The 21,523-nt window shown below is 39.7% G+C and overlaps 2 long non-coding RNA genes across 2 annotated transcripts in view; one reads left to right on the top strand and one right to left on the bottom strand.

Moving 5' to 3' along the window:
• Positions 1-20,239, top strand: part of LOC136695677 (uncharacterized) — a 184,615-nt gene extending 164,376 nt beyond the window's left edge. The window contains exon 3 of the long non-coding RNA XR_010802330.1: positions 19,572-20,239. This is a non-coding gene — a long non-coding RNA (uncharacterized lncRNA). The remainder of the gene's footprint in view (positions 1-19,571) is intronic.
• On the bottom strand, positions 234-8,214 carry LOC136695593 (uncharacterized). Its single transcript, XR_010802317.1, has 3 exons — positions 8,153-8,214; positions 3,812-3,885; positions 234-1,069 (listed from the first exon to the last, which is right to left on the bottom strand). It is a non-coding gene; the product is annotated as an uncharacterized lncRNA (long non-coding RNA).
• Positions 20,240-21,523: the final 1,284 nt, after the last annotated feature.

Raw genomic sequence — 21,523 nt, 5'->3', positions numbered from 1 at the left:
TGAAAAACGTTCCCTGAGAAACAATGTACGCACTCTTCACTCTTCTGATTCACATTCACTTAAAGTTCCTCTCTCTCCAAGCTGCAGTCTGTTGATGATCGGGCCTTTAGTGTTGCAGGCCCAAAGTTGTGGTCCTTGTTCATTCATAGATATGTTCAAAGCTAGTTTTATAATAAGGCTTTTATTATATATAAACATTAAAAACATAAAATGTTCATTTTATGTTTAGAGTTGATCACAGTGTAAACATTTTAAATTACTTTGGATTAAAATAATAGAATCATCATCTGCAAAGAACAAACTTCAAGTGTTTTAACATATTTTTCAATCAATATACTTCAGAACACTATTTTCATTGATTTTAAAGTTGTGTATAAAAAATAAATCAAATTATAAAATATATAAACTACATGCTTTTGTTGTGACCACAGCTTAATTTCTAAATGTTTCCCCACATTACATCAACTAGAAGTACATTTCAAAATCACTTGTCACTTAGAAAATCACAATAACACGACAACAGTCCAGAAGTCTGCGCAGAAATCAGAAATACAGGTTGGATATCTTGATTTGGTTCTGAAGTTGAAATACCACTAAAAGAAAACCTGATCCCTGTCTGAGCTTGAGGAAATGTATTCACAGTAAAGGAACCCTCACATCTCCATCACTTTTACCACAACCACCTTCCACAAGAATTTAATTTGATGGTAAGATCGCTCTTAGTCTGGGTCCTGCCTCGTCACTTCTCTGTCCTGAGGGACCAGGAGATGAAGCTCCAGAGAGTTCAGCTGTTGGGTTCCTAGGACCAGTCAAGCCCCTCTACCACGACAAGGTGGCGATCTACAGAGAGGGTCATAGCTTCCAGCCTGTGTTCACTCCCAAACTGTGGTAAAAGTAGCCTGGTATCATCAGAGACAGACCCTCGCTGATCCATGTGTTAAATGCTCTGTCCCTGATATCATTTATAAAGCAGGTCCCAGCTCTGTGTTTGCTCAAAGGCCCTGGAGGAGTCGGAGTGAAAGGAGGATGAATGTGATGGAGGAGAGAGAGTGGATCACTCCTGTATTACCTGCAGAAACAGAGATGATTAAAGAGTGATGTTCAGTTCTTTGATACAGATGTAGGAGAACACTGAACACATTCAGTACACACTACAGCTCTGTCTCTCTTTACAATGAGGGAGAGATCTGCAGAGTTAAAGTTCTTAAGGTGGTATTGTTTAGTTAAACATTTAGCTGTTTGAGAACTTAACAGTTATCACTCTCTTACTGTGTTCACTTACGGTATACAGATGACAAGAAACTAGATATTCAATATTTCCAAAAGGAAAAAAAAAGATTTCTTAACGTTTGTTATAATCTGCAGTGATGAAAAAACAACAATAACAAATCAAAGCATTATTTTGATTCTTCTGCAAGTAATACAGACTTTTGGTTGTGAACAACCCAACCTTTGAAGAAAAAGCTTTAAATGTTCACAGACTTCATTGGACAGGGTGCCTGCTCTCTCCACTTCTTTCTCTTTGGTAACTGAACCTTTAGTCCAGTAAATCAGACGTAATAAACTACCTTCTGGTATCAAGTGGAGATCATATTTCTCTTTATGCAGATGATGTCCTCATCTTTCTAATCCAGAAGTTTCTGTTAATGATGTTATTGATTTGGTTATAAAATGAATCTTAGTCAATCTTAGTTAATCACTGGCCTTAGCCTTGAATATTTCACAGGATGCAGGTATACGACAATTATCCCCTTTCTAAATTTCTGAAGTGAGATTGAGATATCTTGGTGTATTTATTACCCCTAAGCTTGAGGATTTATTCACTGCCAATTATTCATCACTTTGGGGCAAAATATAACAAGTGTCTGGGCTTCCCTCCCAAACTCATCATCAGCCGTAATATCACAGGAAAACAGTTATATTCTAAAAGCCAAATACATTATTTATAACACACTTCTGTCTTGGAAGGATATTAGACGATATCTGAAAATCCCAAACTATATTTCATTGTACTCTTCAATTTCCTTCAACCCTCAGCTAAGGACCATAGGATTACACAACTGGTTTATGTCTGGAATAACAGATTTGTTGAGTATATACAACAAAGGCTTAAGGAGCTTTGAAGATAAGAGCACAGTTTAAAGTCCCAAACTCCGATTTTTATAAATATCTGCACTTGCTCCATTTTGTGGATTTGTGGAAATTAATTCAGCATGGAGCTGACAGATGTGGAGACATTTCTTATCAAACCAGATGGCTTCTGGTGTATAATCTATTTTATATACTCTACCCTGTCTAATGCCATTAAATCCATCCATTATCTGTAACCGCTTATCCAATTTTAGGGTCGCGGGGGGTCCAGAGCCTACCTGGAATCATCGGGCGCAAGGCAGGAATACACCCTGGAGGGGACGCCAGTCCTTCACAGGGCAACACAGACACACACACATTCACTCACACACTCACACCTACGGACACTTTTGAGTCGCAAATCCACCTGCAACGTGTGTTTTTGGACTGTGGGAGGAAACCGGAGCACCCGGAGGAAACCCACGCAGACACGGGGAGAACACACCAACTCCTCACAGACAGTCTCCCGGAGCGGGAATCGAACCCACAACCTCCAGGTCCCTGGAGCTGTGTGACTGCGTCACTACCTGCTGCACCACCGTGCTGCCCTTGCCATTAAATCAAGCTACAATTTCCTAAGGTATGTCTGGGATAGGGACCTTTCTATTAAATTTGACAATGATGCATGGAACAATATAAGAAAATATTTCCTAACGTACCTCTGCTAATATTCAAGAGCAGAATTTCATATTTTTCTACAGATCTTACCTAACTCCGATACATAAGATGTTTAAACATGCATCTCCTATTTGTCTTAAATGCAATACTGCTGAAGGTACACTCAGGCACATGTTTTGGAAATGTACAAAAATTCAAACATTTTGGAGAGAAGTTCATCAGGCAGTTACAGAAATGCTGGATAAAAGCTTTAGCATGTCATTATGTTATATTATTATATTATTATATCTTTTGAATTATAGACTTTATCTGGTTTTAAAAGACAAAAAAGGCATATTTGTTAGGGACTTTAACACACCTAGCAAAAAATGCATCTTGCTGTTGTGGATATCTCCAAATGTTCCCTCTCTCCAAACGCAACACAAATCTCAGACCTCTTTCCAAGAGAGAAGCTCACCTTTGAAATTCATAACTGACATCAAAATGTTGTGAAATCTGGTCGACAGTCTGGTAGACATTAGGTGATAAATGATCTTTCCTTGTATCATGTCTGTTATACTGTCGTGTGTGTTATTTTGCCCTGTAACGATTATTTATTTTATTTTAGTTTACATTGTATATTAACCACCATCTGTTACTGTATCTGGAAACTGTTAAATACAGTATGTGAACATCACATGAAAAAAGAAAAGTTTAAAGGCCTTATATTTAGATAAATAAATGTAAGACTTTTAAATGATTTTTAAGGACGCACAGACGCCCCGATCTTGGTGTCACTGGCACTCCTATATGTTCAAAATATATACTCCGTACCGACACCAATGCCATAAGCCAGCAATGTCCCCACTACCTCCAGAAAACTACAGCAGCCACATAGTAACACCTTAGTAATGACCTTCCAGATCTTAGCAACCACCTAACGACCACCAGACAGATCCTGAACAGTCAGATGGAACAAATGGGCACCACACTGTAACACCATAACAACCACCTGGAACAGCATAGCAACCTTCTGGCAACACCCCCTGAACAAACCATTACCAAGGGCAGCTAGTTGACTCACCTGGGCTGGTGGCAGAGATCCAGATGATGAAAGCCTTAAGTAACCGCAAAATTTTAGATCTAGAAAATGTTTCACTGAAAAAGAAAAACAAAATCAATTGAGAAACTAAGTCAGTTTAAGAAAACATGTTAACACTTCAGAGTCAAAACTTGGACTTGGAAAGCAGAGCACTCAGAAGAAAACCCACACAGACACAGAGAGAACACACCACACTCTTCACAGTCACCCGAAGCAGGGCTCGAACCCACAACCCACAGTAGGACCCTGGAGCTGTGTGTCAACAGCGCTACCTGTCGCATCAAGTTATTAATATGAGGTTTAAAGGATTTACACATCATTACATTCAGTCTATATTTACATTTAGCTCAGCGTCCCAACATTTCTGGAATTGGGGTGTACAATCCCCTGTACAATGTGTGTGTGTGTGTGTGTGTGTTTCATTGCTAGATACCTCTCTGCTCTCCCACGCTGCAGAGACATACCACACCCAGATTAGTCTCAGGGGGTTTTCATCAAAGTTCTTAATGTTGGTCTCAGTCCACTACAGATGCACATTGTTTACGTTGCCATGGTGGCAGCACTGTCAATCACTCTGCTATTGGACACGTCCTTGTAGCTCAGAGCAGACAGAGATAGTAATGAACTCTAAACCCCCAGTCAGCTGGAGATCACAGGTTTTATACCCAGTGATGCCTCACCCACCTGAGACTGGGAGCCCTACAGGAGCACAGATCAGACTCACCATCTCTGAGTGAGTGGGTCAGGCCCTTCCCTCCTACCACCACATGGCACAGTGCCAGGCAGCAGTTATGTGTTGGCTGCTGTGACAGATCTCAAATGTCTGTATGTTCCCTTTGTAGTTGCACCATAAATAGTGAAGTAACTTGGATTTAACCAGATGAAGAATGTATTATTCTCCTAATATAACATATATCCATATTGAACCACAGCTTCATGAATTAAACACTTTGTGCTCAGTTTTAAACTCACAGTCATGATTTACATGTGATGTTAGAGCACTATGTGGGGAATGGGGAGTGATGTGAGACATGCCCTGAATGGGCAGCTAAAAGGTCTTCATGAACGCTAAAGAAAGGGCTGTTACAGCAAATGAATCTCTTATGGGCTTTCTCTCTCCCCTGGTATCTGTTTCCTCTCGTCATTGTTCTTATGTTTATGTTTGTATTTTAAATCTGGCTTTGCTCCTCAGTCATTTAGTTTTGTTTTAGTTTGTTACTTCATAGTTTATTGTTTCATGCTCTTTCTGATTAAGGATAAATATTTGGTTCATTATATATTTAGTAGTTAAAAATATAATAAGGACAGCTGCAGCGTAAAGAGCGTTTGCAGCAGCGCAGCGGAGTGATACAGTGGTTGTGAATAAAAACATGCTGCTATCATGAAATATCTGCACGATTAGAACACTCCTCAACCAATCAGAGTGCGTGACCAGAACTATTATAATATAATATGACTAATATAATAAATAATGTGCTGTGAAACATCTTTATTTGATTGCAGGTGAAATTAGCCTTCCACCTTAAATAATGCTGTTGTTAAACTCCTTTTAAGGTGGAATGAATAGTCATAGGAGGCTTTTGGTTGTTAAAGTCAAATTACAGCAATTTGCGTAAAGGTTTAAATAAACCCTGAATTTTTCTGTCAGTAAACACCGGCTTTAATGTTAGTGTTGCTCACTGTGCTTTCGCTGAAAACACAACTTCAATATTGGGCTCTATGTTAACTAATGTACTGTGAGAAATTATACACAGATGTGTTTAATTGCTCAAAATCTGTAAATTAATTTGCACAAAGATTACACAGTTCAAACACAAATGCAGTTAAAGGAACATTACGTAGTATTTCTACCTTAAAATTACAGCTTCTAAATGATTGTAATGTTCCACTGAGCTGTTAAAGGGAAAAGAGAGCCTCAGTTGCAGCCAAGTCCTCTTCTGGTTTACTGCACTAAGCAACTTCAGAATCACAGAGCAAAACATTTTACTCCTACCTACAAGAGGAATCCACCTCAGTACTCCTGGTACAGACATAATGAGAGAGAGAGAGAGAGGTTTGAGACTTGATTTCATGACAGTACTGTGACGTCATGCATCAGCAACAGGTAGGGGCTGGATAGCATCTGTTTGCAAATCAGTGGCATTGCCAGACTCTCTTGAAAGAATCTGTATTCTTCACTTAACATGACCAAGGAAAAGGGATTTGACTGACACACAAAGGGCCAATCACAAGTCTTCTATTCTGCTATGACTTTTAGAAGGAGGCAGAGAGCCAATCAGAACGCAGCTGGCAGAATCCAGACTGTGAAGCGCCTCTGTGGCATCTGAGACTAAAATATTGATGAATTAATCGGTGCCAAACTCCTTTGTCTAGACCATTTTGGACAATTGCATTAAATGATAAAACATTAAGTTATTTCTAGGTGAGAAAGTTTGTTAACCATAACAAACAGTGTGGGTATTGTTGAGTTTCCTGTTAATAATTTTGGGGAAGTCCATTTGTCTAGTGCTGCAAAGCTCAGTGTTAAAACTGCAGAGGACTTATGTATAGTGCATTTGAAGTTTAGTTTTTCTTCATTTCCTTTCAGTTCACCTTCATTTTTTATTTGAGTTATTGTGTTTCTCCACTTTCACCAACATCCATGACTTTTAAAAATTTCAGAGTAAACTTATCCAAGAGTTCATCAACTGACTCTACACTTATGGTTGGTTACAGCTGTGGCCTCTTTAAACTAAACACTAGTATTCTCATTTTCTTCACAGTACCAGTTTTTTTTTTGAGCATCTGGAATAATCAGTAAATTTAAAAAAGACAAATGTGAGCAGCAGGAAAAACTGTAAGTGTACATATGTGTACACTTATTTAATTTACTTAATTTTGGGCAGGCCACGCAAAATGTTTAACCACAAATGCCATGTGTAAACAGGCCCAGTGTCTCACCTCTGTAAACAAAACTAGACTGTAATATATATCTAATCACGATTGACAACATTTTTTGTGTTCCATTCTGAAGGCAGCAGCCTAGTCCGTGATTGTCTTGAAGTGAAGCTCTCTAATTCAGCAGCATTTTAACCAACAAGGAACCACATTAAACAGTGCTTTTGAGACAGTCTTCATAGTCAACACACATCATAACACAATAAACCACATATAAAATACTGGATTCACACACTTACAAATAAAATTACTGACACAATAAACCCCTATAAAATATTAGTTTCACCCTATAAATAAATACAGATATTCTGAAGTGTCACACAACCCCTAAAATAGTACTTTCACATCAAATAAAATAATACATTTTAAGATTAAGTTCACACTTTAGTTGCATTAGGCAATTGAAATACTCGACTTCCTTCACAAATCAGATTTATTTGCAAATGAACGTGTGAAATATTAGTATATTTGAAAGTTTTTTTTGTTTTTTTTTTTGTAAATAGATGTTTTAGTGAAATGTTGAACACTTTTCTGTGTAAATGTGTTGCTTATGGCACATTCCTCTTAGCGATTACGGCCCACATTCTTAAACTGATCTTTAGCTCGTTGTTTTCCTGAAATTGGGACCTGCTCGAGCTTCACTCCTGTTTGGGGGGAGGATGCAGACAGCTCTCTCCACTGCTTGAAACAGTATCATAGTTCTGATTTTAAACGTTTGGTGTCAGTATTACAGATTGCTCCTTAAGCAGAAAAGATGATGATGACGATCATGGATGGATTTATTTAAATACTGCTGTACTCACTTCAAAATTCAGTTTGACACACACTAAACTTAAGTGTAGACGTCACTAATAATTCTGGCGGGGAGCTGTTGTTAATGTTTACTAATAAAACTGGTGAACGGACTGGTTCTGCCGCCAGAAGACTCGATAATTCCGCTCACCAGTCCCCACGAAGAGATCCAACAACAACCGGACTCGCTTAACTCGCGCAGCTGCGTCTGTAAGTAACTTCCGGGAACTATTCCGAATGCCCCATGATCCGATATCGCAGTTACAAAACCGTTCGTTAGAGTGAACTCTCTCTTTCTCCTTCTCTCTCTCTTCCTCTCACTCACTCTCTCTCTCTACGACAAAAAACTGCAGTAAATAATGAGATACCTCTGAGCAGAATTTGCTTTTTTTTCTTAAAGAACCTCTTCCTCGACCCCAGTCTTTAGAAAAGTAACAGCGCTTTATGGCGCACACAATCATAAGTTCACAATCATAACAAACGTTTAACATTACATCACTAACAGCTGGTTAAGTTTTAAAGGACAGTGATTTAAATGTCGTCTACAGTAAGTTAGGTAACAGCGATAACAGTAAACAACATAAAACTACCTACAACTGTGTACACAGTCCGCGGTGGAGCCATGAATTCTGGTAGCGACAGCGCCGACCCTCATCAGAAGACTGCAGAGCTGAGGAGCCAATGAAACTGCAGAACTTCAAAAACGAAACTATAGCCAATGACGTCACACTCTTTTACTAGCTATCAAAATAAAAGTTGTAACGTCCTTCCATCAAATAAGTTTTAAACTAACTCAATTTAAAACCCCGATTATTATGCTTAACCAATGGAGAGAAAGAGGAAAAGAGAGAGAGAGATTGCGAGTTTTTGGTCATTAGTCAATAAATGCATTGATTTAAATGTTCTACAGCTCTGCAAGATCTGTCATTACTCATTTAAATTTGAGACTTTGACTTTACAAATATGCAATGTAATTTTTTTGTTTAGGATTATATTTACTTACAATAAATATAAAAAATACAGCAAAATAAAATGATTGATGTATTTTTTTTTCTAAAAACGTAGATGCGTGGTGAGTTGGTGTAAAGAACAAAGCTCAGATAAATTTTTAATGTTATTTTCTCATGTGCTTAAAATCTGCTAATAATGTTGAAGATGGCAAAATGTTTTAGAAAAAAAAGATGTCTGTTTTCTATCACCGTTGCTTAGAAATCACTGACTAGAATGTAAGTTTATCTATAACAGAGCCTTTCACACCCAAACAATAAATTTACTTCAGTTTTATACAGCAGTGATCCACCATACACACCTTCTTAGTGGTAAATAGAGCCAAACAACTATATAATGGAATCCTTGATTTTTATTCATTGGCTTTCAACCCAGCATGAGACTTTTGTTTTGTTTTATTAGTTTTTGTTTTTATTTAAGTTATTTATTGTTCCTTATTGGTTATTTTATTTTGTTTTATAAACATCTTTTGTACAGCACTTTGTTTTAGCTGTTGGTGTTTTTTAAAGTGCTCTATAAATAAAGTTGAGTTGAGTTGATGTGGTCAACTAGACTCATTATGTCCTTTCCATAGACGAAACTAACCCTCTCTCTCTCTGTGTGTATATATATATATATATATACACACACACACATATATATTGGTTAAGCATAATACTCAGGGTTTTTAAATTGAGTTAGTTTAACTAAAACTTATTTGATGGAAGGATGTTGGAAACCTTTTATTTTGATAGCTAGTAAAACAGTGTGACGTCATTGGCTATAGTTCCATTTCTGAAGTTCTGCAGTTTGATTGGCTCCTCAGCTCTGCAGTCTTCTGATGAGGGTCGGCGCTGTCGGTACCAGAATTCATAGCTCCACCGGGGACTGTGTTCACCAATCTAGGTAGTTTTATGTTGTTTACTTTTATCGTTGTTACCTAACTTACTATTACTAACTTACTGTCCTTTATAACTTAACCAGCTGTTAGTGATATAATGTTTATAGTTTGTCGACGTATGATTGTGGTTGCCATTAAGCGCTCTTACTTTTCTAAAGACTTGGGTCGAGGAAGAGGACCTTTAAGAGGAAAACAAATTCTGCGAGAGAATTCGGTAGTGAGAGTGAGTGAGTGAGTGACTACACTTTAGTGTGTATCATATTACCCAGCTAGCAAGATAAATCTGGGCCGATTCTGACTCAGGCTTGGCACTGTCGGCTGGCTGTGACTCTGCGTGCATGCAGCACGCTGCATCTGGCCCAATTTCGGATGCATATTGGCACTGTTGGCTGGCGAGGCGATTGCCATTGTGGTTAGCATCCCAGCTAACCCACAACTCAGGCCGAATCACGCACGCTGGAACAAAAACACTCGGCCGATGCCGGCACGCGAAGTCGGCATTGTCACGGCTGTAGCGTGGGCCGATAGTTTTGGCCCGAGTCTGGGAAACTCTCAAGAGAGGTCGCTGTCGATACAAGTGCTGCAGGCTCTACCTGCGCTCCAGAGCTCTCTCCAGACAAATCTAGGTGCTGTAACCTATTTCGTGTGTTAATATGTCGTACTGTTGCATTTGTTTATTGAATTAGCATTCTTTCGATAGTTGTTTTTCAAGTGAAAAGTGCTTAGCTAAGACTTGACAGGCTGCTGATGATACCGTTAGCTTAGCCCTGCTAGCTAGACTTACGGCGAATAACTTTTAAATCACTGGTATCTCTGGTATTTACTTCCCGGAGTTTCATGGTTGTATGTGCTGTACGTGCATTTTTAAAAGCCCTGCTCTCTGCTTCTTTCTCACTGATGTTTGTTAATTCATTTTAATCGGTTTGAAATGAACTGGCCAATGGTTCCGTTTACCTGTCTGTTTGTTGTCACTGTACGCATTGCTGTATCGCATTGGGCGGTCACGACCGTTAACTGACTATTATTTGTCATATAGTAATTGTGATTAAAGATTTAATTGTCTGTTTTTTACACCCCCAGTATTTTAATAGGCCTACATGCTTAATGATAACATAATAATGTACACACATTATTATGGTAAAGAATATCAGGCTATTGAAGAGTTTATTCATAAAGATATGTAAAGATATTTGCCCCTTGTCCTGTTTTTAACTAAAATTTTACGTTTGAAAACGATATTTGCAAATTTATAAAATAAGCCATATATCAAAACTGTGTCTTAAACATCTGTTATTCACTGAGCGAGGAATATCAAGACTACGTCCACACAGCAGGTGAAGAGTCCAGTCATTCATTCATGTGGCTGTGATATGAGTTTTTCAAAACTACTATGATTTCCATTTGATACCTGATCTAAAACCATGTAGATTTATATGCTATGCACTTCTATTAATGTATCACAGTAATCAGGAAATCCAGTATTTTATCTTTAATTTCACATATCAAAAGCACGATTTTCAACTGCATCAAAACATTCGTGATAGGCTCTGGACCCACGATGACCCTGATAAGAATTAAATGGTTGCTGCAGATGAATGAATGAAAACAGTAACTGCTCTTCATAAACATCTCATAAAGAATTACCAACAGAAACGTGTCAATGTTCTAAACATTTACTGACAATTCATTTTAGGGTTTTTTTTTTAAATCCATTTTTATACATGGAGTTTCCGCAACAGTAAAGTTATGATATTTCATTCATTCATTATCTGTAACCCTTATCCAGTTCAGGGTCGCGGTGGGTCCAGAGCCTACCTGGAATCACTGGGCACAAGGCGGGAATACACCATGGAGGGGGCGCCAGTCCTTCACAGGGCAACACAGACACACACACACATTCACTCACACACCTACGGACAATTTTGAGTCACCAATCCACCTACCAACGTGTGTTTTTGGACTGTGGGAGGAAATTGGAGCACCCGGAGGAAACCCACGCAGACACGGGGAGAACACACCAACTCCTCACAGACAGTCACCCGGAGCGGGACTCGAACCCACAACCTCCAGGCCCCTGGAGCTGTGTGACTGCGACACTAACCTGCTGCGCCACCGTGCCACCCGTATCATATTTCAATGTTTTTATATTAATACTTTTAACTACAAGAAAGGAAACATGAAATAGAGACTAGTTTAATGCAGAGAAGGAAGTAAACACAAGTAGAGAGAAAGAGAACATTTCAAGGAATAAGATTTTTACCTCTGGATTAGGTATTTCCTGTCGATATTGGAGACTGAAATTGTAGTACAAGGAGAATAGGGCTGCCTCTCCAGAGACTAATGGAGGCTTGAGCAAACACAGGCCACTTGTCCTTCCACTGTCAGCAACCATCTTGCATTGGTCAAAAATCATAATTAATTATTTCTTGCAATTATATACACACCCAGAATAATCATCTGAGGACTCACAGGCAGGTTAAAGGTTTCAAAATCAGCAGCTGTGGACCAGGACCAGCTGAGTGAGGGGATGGTGTTCTTTGCTCAACTCTTGGTGTTGCAGGGCTTTGTGACAGAACTATTTATCTTGCTAAAAAAGCAGCACCAAGCCATTGTGGTGGAAACGTTTAGAGCTGAATGATGATTAAAACATACATTTACTCATTAATGTTCCAAAATCCTGAAAGTAAGACGACGCTTGCAGTCTCTGTGTACGTTTCACTCTCACTTTGTCTCTCACTCCATATCCATTCTCTGTGGAGAGAGATTAGTCTCAAAATACTTTACAAATGCGTCAATGTTAATCCACAAATTAAACACAAGTCACAGATATGTTTCACTGTTCACAAATGAACACATCACACTCTGTGTCTCACGGTCTGCAGTTTGTACAAATACAGTTACATTCATAAACACGTGTTTGGTTTTCATAGATATATCATCATTTTATGCGAAAATAAATAGATTTGTTTAAATTTACATTCTATAAATTTGTAAAGTCTCGAATTTAAAATTTATTTGTAAATTGTAGAATCTGCGTTTGTGAATCAAGTCACTCACGTGTTTTTCGTGACGTGCATTTGTTCATTTCCTCTCGCGGGTTTTTGGATTTTGAGACTTTCCTCTCGCATTTCACCCGATTCTCACACGCGGCCTGATCCACAAATGTGGCCAGTGGGCGAACAACCTGCCGCTAGGTGGCGCTGTTGTTTTAAGGGGTGTGGGGTCAACATAAATGGAGCCACATTTGTGCAGCGTTTAATGTGGAAGTTTGAACAAAATGTCAATAAATAAATAAATAAATAAATAGAAATAAAAAGCTCATACCTGTGTTTATCTCCAGTGACTGGACTACTGCAGTGGTCAGTTTTAACATCTTTACCCTGGCCTCCAGTCAGTTACAGAATATAGTTTAAAGTAACGCTGCTTGTCCATAAAACACTGAATGGGTTTATCCCAGAATACATGTCAGACAGGTTTAGAGAATATTAACCCAGTAGATCTCTTTTAGACCCATAGACTCAGGTCAGCTAATCGAGCCCAGAGTCCAAGATAAACAAGGTAAAGCTGTGTTTAACTGAATCAAACTACCAGAAGATTCTAACTGTGCCCCAAATGTAGAAACGTTTATTGATATACGTATATATTTTTACCACATTCTTACTGCATTTTCATTCATTCATTCATTCATTATCTGTAACCGCTTATCAAATGCAGGGTCGCGGTGGGTCCAGAGCCTACCTGGAATCATTGGGCGCAAGGCGGAATACACCCTGGAGGGGGCACCAGTCCTTCACGGGGCAACACACACACACACACACACTCACACCTATGGACACTTTTGAGTCGCCAATCCACCTACCAACGTGTGTTTTTTGGACTGTGGGAGGAAACCGGAGCACCCGGAGGAAACCCACGCAGACACAGGGAGAACACACCACACTCCTCACAGACAGTCACCCGGAGGAAACCCACGCAGACACAGAGAGAACACACCACACTCCTCACAGACAGTCACCCGGAGGAAACCCACGCAGACACAGAGAGAACACACCACACTCCTCACAGACAGTCACCCGGAGGAAACCCACGCAGACACAGAGAGAACACACCACACTCCTCACAGAGGTCCCTGGAGCTGTGTGACTGCGACACTACCTGCTGCGCCTACTGCATTTTTAAGTCTTTTAATTGAATGTCTAGGTTTTTAATTTAATTAAAATATTAGATTTGTATTCAACTGTAACTGTTCAAAATCATTTCTGATGTTGATCTCAGGAATGTTCCAGTGCTTTTTCTTCTTCTTTGGATCATTTTAATGATGTTTGTTTATTTATTTTAATCATATTCTTGTTTTTATTTCTGTTCTCCATCTCTCTCTGTATTTTCTCATTTGTAAATCATTTTGAATGTTTTTATGAAAAGGTGCTCTATAAATAAACGTGTGTTGCCTTCCCTCGCAAAGAAAGATGTAGAAACACTGCTGTATTTATTTGATCACAGTACATTATTTAAGAGCCTGTTTCTGAGAGCCACAGTTTTAGATCCTGATTTCATAATGAAACATAATGATACACTAACATTAAAGCTAGTGTTAACTGACAGAAGAATTAAATCACAAATAAAAGATTAAAGACTGGTTTATTTATATCAGAGTTACATTATAAACGTTACAGAAGTGAACTTTAATGCAAATCTCTGTAATTTGACTTTAACAAACAAAAGCCTCTTAAAACTGTTCATTCCACCTTAAAAGGAGGAGAACAGCAGCACAATTTAAGGTGGAAGGCTAACTCCAGCTGCTCTGTAATGCACTAACACACCGCCCCCAGTTCAGGGTGTGTTCCTGCCTTGGGCTCAGTGATTCTGGGTAGGCTCCGGACCCACCCTGAGATTTAACTGGATCAGCAGTTACAGGCAATGAATGAATGGTTCACAATCTAGAAACACCACTGCCCAATCTGACAATTTGTCAGTAGGATTAGTTTCATAACATATTCAATAATAATGATTATTATTATGGTTACTCTCACTGCTGCTTGAGGGTTTGCTCAGTGTCTGCTGGTGTGTTCCAGGTGGTTGCTGGGGAATCACTGTGGTTTGATGTATGATGATCATCAATTGTGGCCTTTAGATTTAAACTTTTGAAGAATATCCCCATTCATTTTCTGTGGAGGGAAATATGAACACTCCATCCCCCAGACATTGTTTGTGCTATTCACTTACCACCGAGATACAAACACAGATGTCATACATCATCAGCAGTGTAGGGTACCATGGAAACAGTCCAGTGATACCCAGGCAATGATGTGGGATACAATAGCAATCATTGAATATATCAGAGCAGTGCCAAACTAACACCTCAGCCGTCTCCTGGAAAACTACTGCAGCCTCCTTTGATAAAACAGCAACATCCTCACAACCTCCTAACACCACCGTGGAGCACCTACAAACCACATGGAAATCATAGCACTCCAGCAACCACTCGGGACACAAGGTTTTCTCTGATCTACCTCCTTGGTTCAAAAGCAGCCACATGGAAGTTGCTTGAGTGAAGTTATCACTTTTTTCAGTAAATGAACTCATGTACATTGTGTAATATTTTTGTATGTAAACCTTCATATCGTCTCTGTCCAATGAAAAACATTCTACATTTAGTACATTGTTTGAACACAGCAGCTGTACGTCATACTGTGTGAACATTTCACGATGAATGAACCAATAGAAATGCTCCAGAATTACTTTAAATAAAATCTTTTTATATTGATTTCCATTGAAAGTTAATAAAAGATTTTCCTTCTCCTGCTATTTTGGAGCTGCGTGTTTTTCATTGATCAGTGACAATATTCATTCATTTGTTCATTCGTTATCTGTAACCGCTTATCCAATTCAGGGTCGCGGTGGGTCCAGAGCCTACCTGGAATCATTGGGCACAAGGCGGGAATACACCCTGGAGGGGACACCAGTCCTTCACAGGGCAACCCAGACACACACATTCACTCACACACTCACACCTACGGACACTTTGGAGTCGCCAATCCACCTGCAACGTGTGTTTTTGGACTGTGGGAGGAAACCGGAGCACCCGGAGGAAACCCACACAGACACAGGGAGAACACACCACACTTCTCACAGACTGTCACCCGGAGGAAACCCACGCGGACACAGAGAGAACACACCAATCTGTGTGACTGCGACACTACCTGCTGCACCACCGTGCCGCCCCAGTGACAATATGTTTTATATATTTGACGTTTAAATGTCTTGTATTTTATGTGTTTCCCAGGGGCTCTCTCTGAACAAACCTCCGTCACTGCCAGAGTGGGTTCAACAGCAGTCCTTCCTTGTGACTGTAGAAATGCGGCCAAAAAACTGTCGCCCAGTCAGAGTCATTATGTGAAGTGGCGCACCTCTTCTGGGACAGTGTTTGAGAGCGGAGAGAAGCTGTATCATGGCGAGGGGTATAAAGGCCGTGTGGACGTTCCTGAAGATCAACTGCTGAAGGGGGACTGTTCTCTGGTGTTGAAGGACGTTAGAGCTGAGGATGAAGGAGTCTATAAATGCTACCATGTGGTGGAACAAAGGAACAGTGGTCTCCAGTCTAAAAGTGTCTTGATCCAGACTGTGGAGCTCTCAGCTGAAGGTGAGGAGATCAGGCCTGAGGTCTTATAGAGTTATTCAGTCCTGATTTCATGGAGTTTGATGTTAGAAATTGTAAAAAACATATTTCTTAAAATCCACCTGAGCATGAAAAAGGAGACAGTGAATGAATATGTTCTTAAACAGTGTGTTTATCAGTAGAGAGTTATTAGTGTTATTTGTGAGACTCCAACTAACACTCATTATTCCTCTTTCTGCTTTTGTTTTCACAGAAACCACAGAAACTAATGACAATCAAAGGAGGGACTCATCAGGTGATTTATTTCATTTTATCTGTTACTAAATTTCTAGTTTAATTTGAAGGGCTGTGGTGATAAATGTTCTGTTTGGTTCCCTGTGACTCTCGGACTCTTAGACAGTGAGTAACACACCAGAGGAAGGTCTAGGAGGGAGATCCACTCTCTCTCCTCCATCAAAACATTCATCCTCCGTTCACTCGGACTCCTCCAGTGTCTCTGAGGAAACACAGAGCGTGGGACGTACTTTGGGGATGATGTTCATGGCTCTGTCCTGACAAGCTGATGATTTATTCAGCTCTACCCTGTGGCAGCACGTCACTGTCAAAAGTAGAGGCTCAGAAACAGCAGGTGGAAGCTATAAACCTGTAAGTTTTAACATTTAGTCTGTGTAAATATCCCTCTCTGGAGCTCAGAGAGAGGAACTACACAAAACAACATGAACGTACACTGACTCCCTCCCGGTGTTCAGCTGAGGAGTTTATCTTCCTCTGATTCGGTCGTTAACACATCTTTAAAGTGAAAGTACAGCTTTGGGGCTCATGGAGGAATCACACAAATCCCCAATAGAAAGGAATCACCAGCTACAGATCAGCTCCGGACAGTCCAGCGGTGACCAGCTGTGTTCCTTTTAAACTCTGGTACAGAACACAAGTGAAGTTCTAGAGTCTGAGCTCAGATCCATTTTCTCTACACTGAGTTATTGGAGCCTTTATTAGGACGTTATTGTAAGATCCATGATGTTCTCACTCCAGCTCAATTAAACACTGATCAGGGGTCAGTCAGTCAGTGACTCAGTAAGAGTCGTCAGCTCCTGTAGACAGACTCATAGTGCAGGAAACATTTAGTGCTGAGATGGGACTGATTCTCACCACTGCTCTGTTTACAGGTGAAATATACTTCAACCGCACGAATAATCTGAGTGCAGGAGTGACTGTAGGAGTGCCTGTAGGAGTGATCTCTCTGATTATACTGGGTGTATTTGCCTTTATTCTTTGTAAGAATAGACTGAGGACTGGTGAGTACAGACTCTACTCAAAATACAAAATTGTACTAGAACATGCAGCAGTTTCTAGACAAACTCAATGTTTTGTTGACTGACTTTTAAAGTAAAAATAAGAAAACAAAAATAAATAAACATGTGATGAGAGCAGAAATTTGTACCTACAACTAGAGCCAAAGAAAAGGGTCTTTCTCAGGCTTCACCCATGAGCTCATCAGCCTTAAAGCATCATTCACAGTGTGTGTGAGTGAATTATAGTCTAGTTCTGTGAAGTGAAAACAACAGTGTTACTCTGTGCAGTGTATTTGTGTGTGGTGTTCTGTGAGTTATATGTTGTGTTTATTTCATTCAAAGGTGGTCCAGTCTGTGGAGGACATGTGTGAGAGATGAGGAGAACGTTAAACGACCAGGTGAGTGTCTGTGGTTGTTTCTCACTCTGTGCTGTGTGTCATGAAAAAGATAAATACACTGAACCATCACTGGATTAGGAAACACCAACCTTGTGTCTGCACTCACTGGACCTCATTCATTAAACCTTTGTAAAAACCCTGAGAAAACTGTGGGTAATTTACAAGTAAATGGACATTCCTTCTTTCCTCCAGATTCATGAACGCTGTGTAAACACTAGATGTATTTAGTAGAACGTGTGAATGTTAGTGAAAACATAATGTGTTGTAAATGGTGAGAGCGTTCATCATCATCATCAGTAAGATCTCAGACTGAGGAATCACAGCAGAAACCTTTAACATCTACAGAAAAGAAAAAGAAAATAAATGTTCTGTGCAGAATTCAGTATTTTATTTGAGTTCAAACTGGCACCTGTTTATTTTCATTCTGTGTCATTTTTACTCCGTCACTGGAACTTACAGTGAGACGTTAGATTGTGGCGTCTAAATGTTTTCAGCACCTGAGGAAATGAGATTTAAGAAGATATTTCTCTGAGCAGTAAGAGTTTATTTCTTCAAAACTCCCTGATATTAGAATAAAATCAAATACTTTATTACAGTAAATAGAAAACGAGGAAAAAATCCATACATTTGTCTCCTCTGCTGCGTGTGAATCTCTTTTTGAAGTTGTGGATTTTTGACCCTGTTTTGACAGACAATTGATGGACCAATAGGAAAGCTTTAGCTGGACCAATCAGATCTCTAGGTTTATTTAACCAATCAGAACACTGATTTGTTGCTATCACTCAACTTTGGCGCGCTGTTGTAAACGCCTCCAATTCTCCGTCATGGCGCTTCCAGCCAGAGATACAGTGGAGAGTCGGGTAAGAAACAATGTTAGTTCATGTTTCTTTTTGCACTAACATTGTTACTCACCTGACTCTCCACTGTACCTCTGTACCTCTGTATCTCTGATCTCTGAGCTTTTCCACCAACAAGAAACCAGAACAGTTCCAGTTCAAGAACTAAACTAGGTACCGTTCTGTGCGTTTCCACCGTAATAAACTGGTTCATGAACCAGAAAAGTTTGTTCTGAGCTGGAACCAAAGAAGAGTTGGTTTTTCAGTGTGAACCGTGTCGTCCGTGGGTTTGTTGAGGTTCAGTAACTCAAAGACACTACATTTGTTCCCCTCTGAGGACATTTAAATACAGGAGGGGTCTGAGGGAGGTGGTTTGGCTCTACAGCCAATCAGGATGCAGCTCCCACCTCCCAACACGTCTGACATGTAAAGAGGTGGAGTGGTATTGGTATCAACTTATACATTTCTGGTGTCGTTACATCCTCATCCACCACCACCTCATCACACCTGCTCTGTGGGGGTCAGGACCATTTGAAAACAGGGTGAAATGGAGATAAAGTATGCAGAGCAATGGGTTGACTACAGTCTGTAACTGTGGAACTGCGTAGTGTTCCTGTGTGGTCAGAGCTGAGAGAGAGGACAATGAGTGTAGATACAAGTGATATATCTATAAAACTGTATATGTTTATTTTAATAAAATGTAACATTTTTCACTTCAGATTCACAGAATCAACCACTTCAACCATTAGCTCCAGGAGGTGAGAGTTACTCCAGTTTCAGCTGGATTTCTGTTTTAATGCAGTCTTACATTATTAAAATCATTAATAACTTTGTTAAACTGAATTTCAGTGAATAGAATTGTGTTTGTAATTGTGGCAGTTCATTAACTGTGAATTAATGAATGAATAACTGTTGTAAATCAGTCAATGAATAACTGTGGTGTATTAATGAATCAACACTGATGTGGGTTGATTTTATTTTAGGAAGATGAAGTGGATCAGAACAAGAAATTAACAAGAACAAGAAGTGGTAACAGAAATTACTAATCACAGCTCTGGAGCTTGTGAGAGTGTAAGGGCTCTGTCTGGTTTCTTGGTGGATGTTTCTGACACCAGAGCAGTTCTCCATCATTTGTTCAGTCTGAGCAGAGACCCCAGGTCAGTACAGACACCTGCACTCTCTCTCTTTTCTGAACTGGATTCTTTGGTGTGCTGTAGTTTCTGTAGAATCACTGGAGTCACTTTCACTGACCGTGATGGTAGTTGAGATTGACCAATGAGGATGCAGAGCTGGATCTGTTTCCTCTGATGTTCTATGCAATGTGTTTCCAGCAGCTTTCACTAGAGATATTCCTCAATTGATGCTTTCTTAAGCTGAAGCTTCTCTTCATCAAACTTCTCAGTGGCCTTAATTGCATCGAAAATACAGCATTCGTACATTCCATTTGTTCACACACTCCTCCACAGTCTCTGCATTTTTAACAAAAGAGCACCTGCAATAAACATGTAGCATTGTCTGGAGCATTGTCGGCACCTTCCCAGGGCCATACCACAACTGGAATATACACTGGTGGACTTTACCAGCAGAACACACAGCTGGACACCTTCATATAGATACGACCCCTTCACCACAGACGCGGCCCCTTCACCACAGAAGCAATAATAATCACACAAACACACACTTTATTTGGATTCTAAGTTGTTTACCTGTTTGTGGAGGATTCTGCACGTGGAGGCACTTATTTACACATTCCAGTTTACAAGAAGCCTTTCCTGAATTATTTCTGACCCAAACCCAGTTCCTCTCAGTGATATCTGATCATATTTATTTTGTAGAGGGTTTAGATTTTCTTCAGCTGCTCATCAAAACTAGTTTGAGGGTCAGTGACCTTTTAACGGCTCACGCTGAGCTGCATGTGGGGAAACACTGTTTCTTTTTCTTTACTTTTTTTATCTCCTTTGGAGAACGAATAAACACTGAAAAAAATAGTAAAATACTATTGACCTGCTATTGTCTTTAGTTATCAATTACCACATAAAACACTAAATAAAACCTAACAGGGCTTTTGTGGACAGAACTGAGCCTCAACCGAGGAAAATGACATCAGGCAAAACCTCATCGTCCACAAGAGTACACCCTAAGATTTAATTTGACTCCTCATTCAATGTAATGGGGCATTGTGTGATGATAATGACACTCCGGGGATTAGTGACCCCGAGTTTTGTAAAAAGGACACACTTACACACACAGTGAGTCCATTAAAGCTGGTCAGAACCTAATGTGGCCCAATTTCTCATCTCCATAACTCAGTCCATGCAATGTATGTTTGTAATTAATACATTAATTAATTAATTACATCAATTACACCAATGAAAAAGGACAGTTCGAGCGTTCAAATGTCACCTTCATCCTGTAATTGTTTATTAAAAGTGTTGTACCTTTATTTCAGAGGCTACTCTTTGCTGCAGAGAGTGTTAAATGTAGAACATAGTTATAAACACACACTGTATGCAGTGGCTGAATTAGTGAAATAATTACAGATAAGCAGCTTTACAGCTTTACACTGACGGTGTAATCCTCTACACAGCGCGCTTATTTTTTATGGTTCTATTCATTTATTAAACATTCATTCTTGAAAACAATGACAATAACAGGGCAATTGGATTTTACTGAATAATTTGCTTGAGGCTGAGGAGAGATTTTGGCCGCAGCTCTGTGCCACACACCTCCAGCTGAATGATCAGTTCACACCGAGTCCTGCCTTCATTCACTCTCTCCTCGACCTGAATTATTAATGTTTTAGTCGATTAACACATGGCTGTAGAGTAAATAAGGAATGGACAGGAGAGATCAAACGTCCCTGAGGACAAGGAGACGGTGGACCACTGTAGTTCCACTGAGGACAAAGTTGGAGGTCCACTAGTGTTTTACACAG

Source organism: Hoplias malabaricus, chromosome 4, assembly GCF_029633855.1.
Source record: "Hoplias malabaricus isolate fHopMal1 chromosome 4, fHopMal1.hap1, whole genome shotgun sequence".
NCBI lineage: Eukaryota > Metazoa > Chordata > Actinopteri > Characiformes > Erythrinidae > Hoplias > Hoplias malabaricus.
This window is presented reverse-complemented; position numbering and strand designations above follow the sequence as displayed.